The sequence below is a fragment of the Gossypium arboreum genome, chromosome 5 (assembly GCF_025698485.1).
Source record: "Gossypium arboreum isolate Shixiya-1 chromosome 5, ASM2569848v2, whole genome shotgun sequence".
NCBI lineage: Eukaryota > Viridiplantae > Streptophyta > Magnoliopsida > Malvales > Malvaceae > Gossypium > Gossypium arboreum.
Window position 1 is genome coordinate 6,405,299 of NC_069074.1, and position 13,091 is coordinate 6,418,389.

The 13,091-nt window shown below is 33.5% G+C and overlaps 1 long non-coding RNA gene across 1 annotated transcript; it reads left to right on the forward strand.

Annotated features, from left to right (window-relative positions):
* The first annotated feature begins 457 nt into the window (after positions 1 to 457).
* LOC128293203 (uncharacterized) lies at positions 458 to 3,026 on the forward strand. Its single transcript, XR_008283321.1, has 3 exons — positions 458 to 587; positions 1,061 to 1,145; positions 2,770 to 3,026. It is a non-coding gene; the product is annotated as an uncharacterized LOC128293203 (long non-coding RNA).
* The last annotated feature ends 10,065 nt before the right edge of the window (positions 3,027 to 13,091 follow it).

Genomic DNA, 13,091 nt, shown 5'->3' on the forward strand with positions numbered 1-13,091 from the left:
ATACTTAAATATTAAATTAATATAATATATAATATATATTTTTATATTAAAAATATCTTAGATTTTTTTTTCTTTCAACATTGAACCGCCTCATTTAATAATAATGGCATATTTTGTAACAGCCCGATTTTGGGCCTAGTCGGAACAATAGTTTCTGGACCACTATTTCGAGGCCAGAGAAAATTATTTTAGTATTATTTTATGTGTTATGATATAATTTTATAAGTGTATGTAAATTTTGATAAGTTAATTTTAGCAATTTCTAGTCCAATTTCGAAAAAGGACTAAATCGCGTAAAAGGTAAAAGTTATGTTTTAATACCTAAAGGTGTTAAATTGCCTTGTATCTTAAATTGGGGGTCTTTAAAGTGAAATTAGGCCATTGAAATTGTGATGGCCGGTTATGGGAGACAAAAAAATTTGTTGAAAAGTCAAAATTAGGTGAAGTTGGTCACCAATTTTGACTAGTTTTATTATTAACAAATTAAAAAGAAAAAGCTATCATTTTTCTCTTCTCCTCCACCGAAAATGGCAGAAAATAAAGGGGTTTTGAAGCTCTGAAATATCAGCCACTTAGATCCCTTGCTAGTAAGTGATTTTTAATGTCTTTCTTGATGATTTTTACATTTTTGGAACCCCTAAAGCATGAGCTTTCATATGAGGGGTCTATTTTGCAAAATGATGAAGAGTCTAGGGTTTTGCCATGAGAGTAAATGTGTTGTTTTCTGTGTTTTTTATGGAAGATTATGAGTCCTAGTTGTCTAATAAACAACTTTTGTGAAAGAAATTGCATGAAAACACCTTAAAAAGTGCTAGATTGCTAAGTTGTAAAATGAGTTGTAAATGTGTGAAATAGTTGAAATTATGAGTTGCTATAGTTATGAAAATGGTTCATCTAGACTCAAGGAGTAAAGAAATGTGATAAAAAATATTTTACGAGCCTAGGGGTAATTTGGTAATTTTGGCAAAATATAGGGGCAAAATTGTAAAAATTGCTCAAGTGTGTCAATGGACTAATTTGATCAGTGCATTATTTTAATAAGTTGAATGTGATATTTTAGATGATGAAAATCGAGATTTGGACCTAGAACGGAAAGAAATCGATTAAGGGATAATTACGTATTTTTTTACCTTTGTGGTATCGAGGTAAGTTCATATGTAAATGTTGGTAACATAGTTATTATTTTAAATGTTTTTATGTTATTTAAATGATATGATAATTATTATGAGATATTATGCTTGTGATAATTGTTTGATAATATGTCAAATTATATGATATACTTGGAAAATGTGAAATACTACCGAGTATTGGTATCGGTATTCCGTAGAAGATGGTTGAGACACATGATTGGGAAAAAGGTCCCGTTGAACCTTAGGAATAGATTAGGATACAAGTGACATGTCACTGGAATATTTGGGCATCCGAGCTCGTTGAGTTGAATCCGAGTTCATTTATGGATGCGAATGTTCGAACTCGTTGAGTTGAGTCCGAGTTCGTGAGATGTAACTAGGCATCCGAGCTCGTTGAGTTGAGTCCGAGTTCACTTATGGATGTGAACGCCCGAGCTCGTTGAGTTGAGTCTGAGTTCACTTATGGGCGGGTTACATGGTAGCTTGGCTACATATGTGGCACTTATGTGCAAACTTTCTATGTATCCGAATTATATTCTGATGTGTTCAACGGGTAAAATTCTACTCAAATGGAGGAATACTCGAGATGAAAGGGACGTATTGGTAAATGTTGTGAAATGGATACTTTGAATAGGTATGTACTTAACCCTCGGGTTGAAAACTCGACATAACAACAATATGGTAAGATGGTAAATGAAAATGTGATATGAATGTCTCGATGATGATTATACAAACGATGTTGTATTAATTTTGTGAACAATGATCATGAATGAGTAATTTAGCCTTGACAGATTTGAGTTACTGAAGTAGTGTAACTTTGAAAATACACTAAAAATAGTGGAAAATGAGTTAGAGGCAGAATAAAATATGAGATTAAAGCTTAATGAGTCTATTTTCACATGAAAGAAACAGGGGAAGAAAAAGAATTCCATATTGTGTGATATTTGAATTCTTGTGAAATAGGGTCTGAATGAATTCGAGATCCCCTATTCTGACTTTAGAAATTCACCAAAAATTGTACAAAAATTATTAAGAGTCATACCTTACATTCATGGATTCCTTATTGAGTTTATTTTTAGGGGAAATAAACGGCATGGTCGTTGGAATTTTGTCCAGGGAGAAATTCGGTTTGTAGTGCATAGGGGTTAGAGTGGTCATACCCTGAAACAGGGGAGACTTTAACTAATAAACTGTACTAATTGGCCCAACCAAAAATTCTATAAAAAAATTATTAAGTATACATATGAGTCTAGTTTCAAGAGAAATAGACAAGAACATTATTCAAGTCTTGTACTATGAGATAATTGAACTTTAGTACAGAAGGGTCGGAACTATCATACAGTGAATCAGGGGTAACTTTAAGGAATAAACTGTACTATTTGGCTTAACCAAAAATTCTGAAAATTTTATGGAAGAAAGGAAAATAAGTATAGTTTCAGGGAAAATTAACGGAACTTAATTCGGAGTTTTGTAGATCCAGATATAAATAATTTAGTGACTGTTGCTCAGAAAGACAGCTTGTAGTGAACTTGAGAATATGTTGTAAACATTGATAAAACAAGTTAATGAGTGCTTATTGTTTTCATATGAACTTACTAAGCGAAAGCTTACCCCTCCTCTTCTTTCCCATGTTTTCTAGAGTTTCCAGGTTAGCTCGGGTTGGAGGCCGTCAGAGATATTATCACACTGTCAAGCTAACGCTATTGGTGTAGTGATTTTAAGTACTTTGAGCCTATGGCATGTATAGGAGTTTTAATATTAGAGTATGTGATATGGTTTTAACCATATGTGTTGGCCTATTTTGATTATAGGGTTGTAAATCTATTTTAATTATGCATGCATGTGCTATGGTATTATGTGATGAGTTTATAATGATTATAGTATGAATGTGGTAAAGATGTGAGTAAAATCTATGATATCTATTGCATGTGAAATTGCCATAATCATGACATGTTAGGAATGTTTAAGTACCTAATTTTGCCATGTTGTCTGTTATTATATAAGTATGCGTGTATCTATTGTGAGTGTGACAAAATGGCTTGGAAAATAGCCTTGTATTTGTCCAGGTTTTTGGACACGGGTTTGGGACACGGGCGTGTCACACAGGCGTGTGCTCTATACCCACACGGGCATATGAAGCCTTGATGCAAGAGATTTTCTAAGTTTTTCATGAGTTTTCGGTTGGGTCCCGAACCACTCCAGATGTATGTTTTGGGCCTCGTAAGCCCGTATATGGGACAAATTGTATGTGAAAAGAAAAGTTTTTAATTATTTGAGATTTCATGGCCCTGTTTAGTATGGAAGTGTTAGTAAAAGTCAGGTAGCACCTCGAACCCCGTCCCGGCGTCGGATGCGGGTGAGGGGTGTTACATATTTGCCTATTTAGTCATTTCTATTTCCTTTAATCTATAATTAAACTTTCACACTTATTTCAATCTTAATCCTTTTTCCTAATTATTTCTAATTAAGTCGAATTCACCTAATCAAAACCTAATTAGACACACAACTATCTTCGTAAATATTTATAATAAATATTTACGAATCCGATTTATCGGAACGGAGTCCCGAGAATGCATTTTTTTTCTCTTTTTATCAATTTAACTATATAATCAATAAAATTTTCCTATCAAAATTTTCATGCAGTATTCCTATCGTAATATAGACTATGCCACAATATTAAAATAAATTTTCTTTCTAGATCGGATTTGTGGTCACGAAACCACTATTCCGATTTTACTGAAAATGGGCCATTACATGAAATGTGATAGATGATGATTGTGTGATGTTTGAGGGTAGTAGGTATTATGAGTATCAAATGGTTGATTTGTGAATGATAGTTTGCTAGTGAATCTAGGCATTAATGCATATTTTAGATTGGTCATTGTTGATGTGTTAAGAAAGTAAGGTTTGGTATGATTTTGGATGGCATGTTGTGGGTATTTATATTTGATATTGGTTGGTGTTGGAAATGGTATGAAATATGCTTGAATGAAGTTGATTGAATGCCTATTATACGCTATGTTTTGTGCCATTTGAGTTGGGTGTAGGTGTGCACAAGTTTGGCTGACAAATTGGCTTGGTAAATAGCATATCTTCGTTCATACGGCCTAGCACACGGGCGTGTGGCTTGGTCGTGTTACACCCAGTTTTCACATGGGTTGGTCACACGGATGTATGGTTGGACGTGTGGTGCAAGTCAGTATACTCCCTAGTTTTGGCACGGCCTAGCACAAGGTCTGAACACGAGCGTGTGTGGCCATTTCGAAGGGCACACGGGCTAGACACACGCGTATGTGGTGTAACACCCCTTACCCGTACCCGAGACCGGGATAGGGTACGAGGCATTACCGGACAAACATACAAACATCCTATTAAAATACGAGCTATAAAATTTCATTTTTAACAATAGTATTACTTATTCTTACCTTACACCTTTACATTAGAATATGGTCACATCTAATGATCATAATTTATTCACTACATAAGCATGACATATCATATAGCAATGGATCAAGCATGCATAAACAATTAGGTTTACAACCCAATGGTCGAATATAAACCATATCACATGGGTATATACGATTTAACCATCATAAGCCAATACGTTTGGCCAAACCATACTAACAACTATCATAAAGACGAAGTCTCTATACATGCCACTCACTTGAAAACACTTGAAATTTATCGACGCTTCATATCAACGTTCTGATAGTGTGATGCTGCCTCCGACAATCTCCAACCCCAAGCCGACCTGCCAATACTAAAAGAAATGGAGAAGGGGGTAAGCTTTATGCTTAGTAAGTCCATATGAAATTAATAAGCAATTTACCAATATGTTTCCTTAGGTAAAACAACTATAATTACTCTTTTATTCATATTCTGGTCAAGCTGTCTACTCGAATCATAGTCGGTAATTTATTTATAACTCGAGTTACAGTATTCCAAATTAAGATCAGTTAATTTTATCAGAAACTAGACTCACATATATTCTTACCATAAAAATTTTAGAATTTTTGGTTGGGCCAATTAATACAGTTTATTCATTAAAGTCTCCCCTATTTCGCGGATCAGCAGCTCTAACCACTCTTCACTAAAATTTAATTATATTTTGCCACCAAATTCAAATGAGATTATCATTTCTTTCTTCTGAAACAAATTCAATAAGGAATCCAACCATATAAATTATGTTCCTTAAATATTTTTGTACAATTTTTAATGATTTTTACAATTCAGAACAGGGGATCACGAAATCAGTCTGAATCAGTCTAACAAAAATATAAATATCTCAAAATATAAAATTCCTTTGTTTTCTATGTTTCTTTTATAGGAAAACAGATTCAATTAACTTTAATTCCATATCTCATTTCATTTCTAATTCAACTTCTACCATTTTTGGTGATTTTTTGAAGTCACTCCCCTGCTGTTGTTTTAGACTGTTTATCCCAAATTTCATTCCTTCACTAAAATTTCTTATTATCAACTTTCAAGATAATACTTATCCATATTCATCTTATCAAAAATTCAATCACATATCTAACTCATAATTCAAAACTTATATATCCATATTCCGGTATTATCCAACATACTTTTTTACGTTAAATTTCATTTAGCAAACTTGTTTCTCCTGGTGAACACTTCGGAAAGAAACAATATCCGGTGGTTTTAACACATAGCTCCACCTTCTGTAATTAATGCCCAACTTAGTGGTATATGCACATAGCACCAGACTATTGGGCTAACACTTAATTTTGGCATACACACTTAGCGCCACTTTTCAAATTAACATGTATAACGTGGCATATCCACTTAGCACCACGTTACATGTTTAACCGTGGTATATCCACTTAGCACCACGTTAATGAATCAATATATGTAACCGTGGCATATCCACTTAGCACTACGTTACATGTATCAATATATGTAATCGTGGTATATCTACTTAGCACCACGTTACACGTATAACCGTGGTATATCCACTTAGCACCACATTACATGTATCAATATATGTAATCGTGGTATAACCACTTAGCACCACATTACACGTATAACCGTGGTATATCCACTTAGCACCACGTTTTTCCATTCCGAAGGTTCAACCAAGATTTCCTCATTTAATCTCAATTCATCAACCACAAATCACCGTTTGTGTCCATTAATTGAACAATACTAAAACTTATATCACATGTCACAAAATAAAATATTATAACATAATAAAACAATACATTATTTACATATAAACTTACATCTCATATACTATCAAAGGAATAACATTAAAATACACATTGCATTATTAAAAATCATATGAACTTACCTCGTATACGAAATGGCCATTTTTACCATTTAAGTCCACTATTTGGTATTTTCTCGATTTTAGCCTAAATCTCAATTTTCTTGATCTAACATTACAAATATAGCTCATTTACTACTCACATTATTCAAATGGGTCCATAAATCATATTTTTACAAATTTTCATTTTGACCCCTAAACTTTTGCATATTTATACTTTTGCCCCAAGGTTCGAAAATTAAACTTCATCCTATTTTCTTATATTTTATGACATGCTGATCATTTTTCCCTTCTATGGAAACATCAAATTCTCACTCTAGCATGTACTTATGAACATTAGGTATTTTTACCGATTATGTCGTTTTACTCGTTTTCACGTAAAATCGCTTAGAAAAAGTTATTTAACACAATTTCAAGCTTCATATTCTACCATTAAACATCAAAATACATGCATATCATTCAGGGGTAAATTTTTAAACATAAATCCTAGCTCAAAATAATGGTAGAAATGAGCAGATCATGTTATCGGGATTTCAAAAATACATAGAACATTAAAAACAGAGCTCGGAATCACTTACTATTAAGCTTGGAAGCTTGGAAAAATCCTAAACATGACTGCTCTTGGTACATTCTGCTGTAGCAAGAAGAAAGGGACACATTTGGAGTTTAAAATTTGTCTTTTAATTCATTTTACCCCTAAATAACCAAAATGCTCTTTTTACTATTCTTTCAAATTTTACCCAACCAAGGCCATTTTTGTCCAACAAGTTATACAATGGTTTAATTAACATTTAAGGACCTCCCATTTAAAATTTCATGACAATTAGACACCTCTAACATGTAAAACTCAACTTTTTCACTTTTTATAATTTAGTCTTTTTTACTAAATTGAGTGTCCAAACGTCGAAATTTTCGAAAGAAATTTTCATGAAATCATTCCGTGAAATTTTATACCATAAAAATATGATAAAAATGAAATTTTTCTTATCGGATTTGTGGTCCCGAACTACTGTTCTGACTAAGCCCAAAATCAGGATGTTACATGTGGTCTGGCCATGTAAGACAAGTTAGAGAGTTACACGGGTTAAGACATGGGCTGGGACACAACCATGTGAACCTATTTCAAATGTCCACACAGCCTGAGACATAGGCATGTCTCTTGGCCGTGTGGAACACACAGTCAGGGCACACGAGTGTGTGGCCCCTACAGTTTGAAAATTTTTCTAAGTTTTCGAAAAGTTTCCTAAGTTATCGGTTTAGTACCAAACCACTCCCAAAGCATGTTTTAAGCCTCGTAGGCTCGCATTAGGGACATTATGTTTGATGTTGATTGACGATTGCTTGAAATGTTTAAATGTTGGAAAAATGTATGTTTAATTGTGTATTATATTCGGTAATACTCCGTAACCCTATTTTGGCGTTGAATACATGTTAGGGTTGTTACAAAGTGGATGTTCAATGCCTCTTTAAGAGGAAACCTAAGGAAGATTTGGGGCCAGGGGGTTCTGTTTCATACAATAACCAGAAAGTTAGGGTTGGACCTTCGATTTCTCTATGCCTCGCAAGGTCCTCTGCCCAAGTCCATCAAGTTGCCTTTGGGATCATTAGTTAATACTTTATAGGAAAGGCTTCGAGAAGTGACAATTTATTAGGTTAAGTAGTAGGTAGACCACCTACTAGTCTTGTAAGAATGTAGAGAAAACGAATGAGCCTAATGCCCCGAAGCTAGGATAAGCCTTATGTTCAATACATGATATCTGGTGTCTATCATGCTTGAGAATTGCCTTGAGTGGTGCAAACAAGCTTGGCCCTTGGAGTTGCATTTGTGAGACATGCAACGGGCTAGAAGTGACTCTTAGTTGGCAGTGGCCAACGATCGAGCAATGCTTTTGGGTTCTGACAAATGAGATGCATCGAGTGAGCGTGGAATTGGTGTTCGGTTGTACCAAGCCTTGAGCCAAGATACCTTGCAACTTGGACCATCATGGTCAATGCTCAAGATCATCAGTAGAGATTATGCTGGAGACCTCTCGTGAGCATGAGTGCCAAATGTACGACAAAAGTGGGTGTCCTTCCTTAAGCTAAGCAATTGTATGTGAATGGCTTCGTAAGGTCAGATCAAGTAAGAGACCTTTGAGACAAGGCAGCAATGAAAACTACGATAATATACGAAAAAGGACATGAAAAAGGTTAATAATGGATAAGAGTAGTCATGGTTCCGCACGGGATCATACTACTCGGGTTAAGGAAATAGTGGTCAGTGACATATGGTATCAAAGCTATTTTTGTCACATTCTTGAGGCAGGATGATGACTTGAGTAACATGCTTGTGTGCATAGGGCTTGAGTTAACTTGGATAAGCCTTGATCCGATTGAGTTTGCTCAAAGGTAGCCTTGAGACGTGCATGTGACGTTGCCTTGAGAAAAGCTTTTTTGTGTACCAAGTTGGCTTGTATGGCCTTGAGATGGCTTGAAAAAATCTTATTGAAAACAAGTTGGCTTATGTAACCTAGAGATGTAATGAAAATGGCTTCAGTAGAGTTGTGTTGTGATTAAGATGGCTTTAAGAAGCCTCGTAGGAATGAGTTGGCTCTTAGTTGACCTGGGGCGAGCATTAGAGTCCATCCACACTTAGTGAATATTGTTGCCATAAGTGGACTTATGAGTTGCCTTGATGGCAAGTGAATGAGTCAATAGACGATAATGTTAAGGGCATTGTTGCATTTGTGGTACACCTTGTATGGTGTATGAGATAGGCCATGAAAGCTAATGAGGTAAGCCCCAAGGGACAAAATGTAACGACCCGAATTTTACGGTTATCGAAAAATATATTTTTAGGTCTCCGTTTCTGAAAAATAGATTCGTAAATATTTATTAAAAATATTTGTGAAGTTAATCGAGTGATTAATTAGGCTTTAATTAAGTGAATTTAGCTTAATTAAGAGTAATTAGGAAAAAAGACTAAATTGAATAAAGTGTAAAAGTTGAATTATAGATTAAAAGAAAGTATAAAGGGCTAAAATGACAATTAAGCCAATTCATAAATATGAGGCGGCATAAGTTGATTGAATTGAAGATATTACATGATATTTAATTAAAAATTATTAATGTTTAATATTAAATTATAAATTATAAAAATTATTATTATATTATGAAATAAGTTAAATAAAGACAAATGTATGGTAATGATTTAATACAAGTGTATTAATTAAAATACATACAATTGTAATACATGTAATACCCCTACCCGTATTCATTGCTTAATAGGTGCGAGGCATTACCGAGTTTACTGAATTAATTTTTTTTATATTCAATATAGCCCTTTTATAAATATCTAACCTTCCCTGTAATATTAAATCGAGACCAATCCACATCAACCAAATCAATTCAACATATTTTCATGATAGATTCATGCATTTATATAAGATAACGTCATCACATATCTATAACCATGACTAATGGCTAACTTTACATTCATTTCACGTTAACATTTACTTTGTTAGCTTATACATGCCATTGATTTCCAAAATAAAGTTTCTTTATATACCGAAATCCACGAGGTTGACGATGTGATGTGTCTCCACCAAATCCGACCTCCGAGCTCTTAACACTACAAAACAGGGAAAAAGAAGCGGGTAAGCACTTTGTGCTTAGTAAGCTCATGTAACAAGAATTATACTTACCTAATATTTTCAATACAATATAATAAACATTCATATATCCATTCAATGCATTATTACCCTAACATGCACAAACTCAACATTCAAGTTAGTACAATAATTTCCATGTATCAATAATATATATATACCATGATTGATGTACTCATCAATACCATGATTTTCATTCCTTATTATTTTTCATATTTATTCCATTGAATTTATCGGAATTTCGATGGATTTTCAGAGGTACACTTTTAGTGTACAATTCCAGGTCCATCAATTCATATTCATGTGCGCACATTTCCATTTCAGAGAGCACACTCCCTCAAACCTCAACCTTGCGGTGGGATTACGGTCGAGCTAAATCCACGATTGTCGGGATTACCGGTCCGAGCTAAATCCAGCAACGACAATTACTCTAATGAGCTTGGATCTGAATTACAGTCAGGCTAAATTGAGACCCTAATTCGGATTACCCGTCCGGACTAAATCCATTTTACACATATTCTTCTAGAGGGCTATATCAAGATAGGATCACCCGTCCGGGCTAGATCCTTTTTACCGTCAATTCCTTTTCAGAGATCCATCAAATTTTCCTTTCATTCAAACGGGATTTCTTCCCATTTTATCAAATATATCAATGTTTCATTAATTTTCATACAATGAACACTCAAATCATATTCTCATCAATAACATACAATCTCAAGCATTTCAGAATATAATTCAAGTTACACGAACTTACCTTGATACTTGTTTGTAAACAGTAAAAATCTATTAATCCCGAACTTTTTCCTTTCCTCGATCTAACTTCGTATTTGAATCTTCTGGATCTAAATAAATAAATTTAATTATCAATTTAATACATTTCATGTTCATATGCAACATTCTCTATAATTCAACTATTATTTATAGTTCATTTAAAGCTGTCTACTTGAGTCATAGTCACTAAATTATTTATAACTTGAGCTACGGAACTCAAAATTAAGATCCGTTAATTTTCCCTGAAACTAGACTCATATATATTTTTACCATAAAATTTTCATAATTTTTGGTTTAGCCAATAAGTACAATTTATTCTTCAAAGTCACCCATGTTCTGTTGTCTAACAGTTCTGACCCTTCTTCACTAAAAATAAATTATCTATTTATACAGAATTCAAATGATGTTCTTGTTTGTTTCTATTAAAAATAGACTCATTCAGAATTCTAGAAATATAAATTTAAGTCCCTAATTATTTTTATTCAATTTTTTATAATTTTTTCAAAGTCAGAACAGGGGAACCCAAATTCATTCTGATCTTGTCTCACAAAATTCATTATATCTCAAAATTTACAAATCCATTGCTTACAATATTTCTTCTATGAGAAACTAGACTCAATAAGCTTTAATTCCATATTTTGTTCATCTTCTAATTCGATTCCTACAATTTTTGGTGATTTTTCAAAGTTAGTCTACTGCTGCTGTCCAAACTGTTTTAGTGCAAGCTGTTTATTACGATTTTTCCCCTAAGCTTTTAATAAATGATAATTTAGTCCCTACTCAATTAGCCTCTCAATTAAGCTGATTTTTCTCAATTAACATTTTATTCTATCACCTTAAACTAGTTTACAACCTTTAGGAATCAGAATTTCAGAAATAGACTTTAATTCCAAACATTTTCACAATTAGGTCCTAAAAATCAATTTCCATTGAAATTGCCTAATAAAATCATCTCATAAACAAATTAAAGCTTTAATTTCATTCTATTTCATAATAAACTTACAGCACTCAACCATGGTGACTTTAAATTTCATCCATGAAATCAAAAACTAATGAATTTAATAGTAGGATCTAGTTGTAAAAGTCTTAGAAACACAAAACTTACAAGAAAAAGGCAAGGATTAACTCACTTGGTGCAAAAATTATGAAATACCAGCTTAGATAACCCTCCTATGGCGTTTTTAGCTGCTGGAATTGAAGAGAAATGAAGAGAAATCTAGATATTTCCTATTTAGTCCTAGTTTTATTTAGTTAATTTTGCAATATTCTAATTTTACCCTTAATTTATCAATTTTTCTGTTGATTTCATACCCTTGCCGTCCAGCCCATATAAATTTTGGGTCTAATTTCCTTTTAAATCCTTTCTCATTAGACTCTTAAGCTATTTAATCACTCTAGCAACTTTTACACCTATTACAATTTAGTCCTTTTCATTTAATTGACTACCCAAACATTAAAATTTCCTAACAAAATTTTAATACCACATTAATAAAATTTCATAAATATTTATAAAATTATTTTTACTCGGTTTTACGAGATAGAGGTCCCGATACCTTATTTTACCCAATTTCTTCAATAATTTCTTTTTCTAACTAATCACTAAATTGATAAAATTTTCCTATCAATATTTTCATACGATTTTCCTATCATATAAATTTTCAAGCAAAAATATTGAAATAAATTTCTCTTTAAATCGGATTTGTGGTTCTGAAACCACTTTTCGATAACATTGAATTTACGCCATTACAACTCTCCCCTTTTAAGGATTTTCGTCCTCGAAAATCTTACCAAGAAGAGGTTTGGGTATTGTTTCCTCATTGCCTCCTCCGGTTCCCATGTTGCTTCCTCAATCCCATGCTTTTGCCACAATACTTTCACCAAATTTATCTTTTTATTTCTAAGCTCTTTTGTCTCCCGTGCTAATATCTTGACCGGTTTTTCACTGTAAGTCATATCCGGTTATATCTCTACTTCTGTCGGAGAAATAACATGTGAAGGATCTGATCGATATCGTCGTAACATAGATACATGAAAAACATTATCGATTCTATCAAGTTCCGGTGGTAATGCCAATCGATAAGCGACCGGTCCAATTCTTTCTATGATTTCATAGGGCTGATAAATCTTGGACTCAATTTACCCTTTCGATCAATCGAAGAACTTTCTTCCAAGGAGACACTTTCAGAAATACCTTGTCACCGACTTGAAATTTAATCTCTTTTCGCTTAAGGTCGGCATATGATTTTTGACGATCGG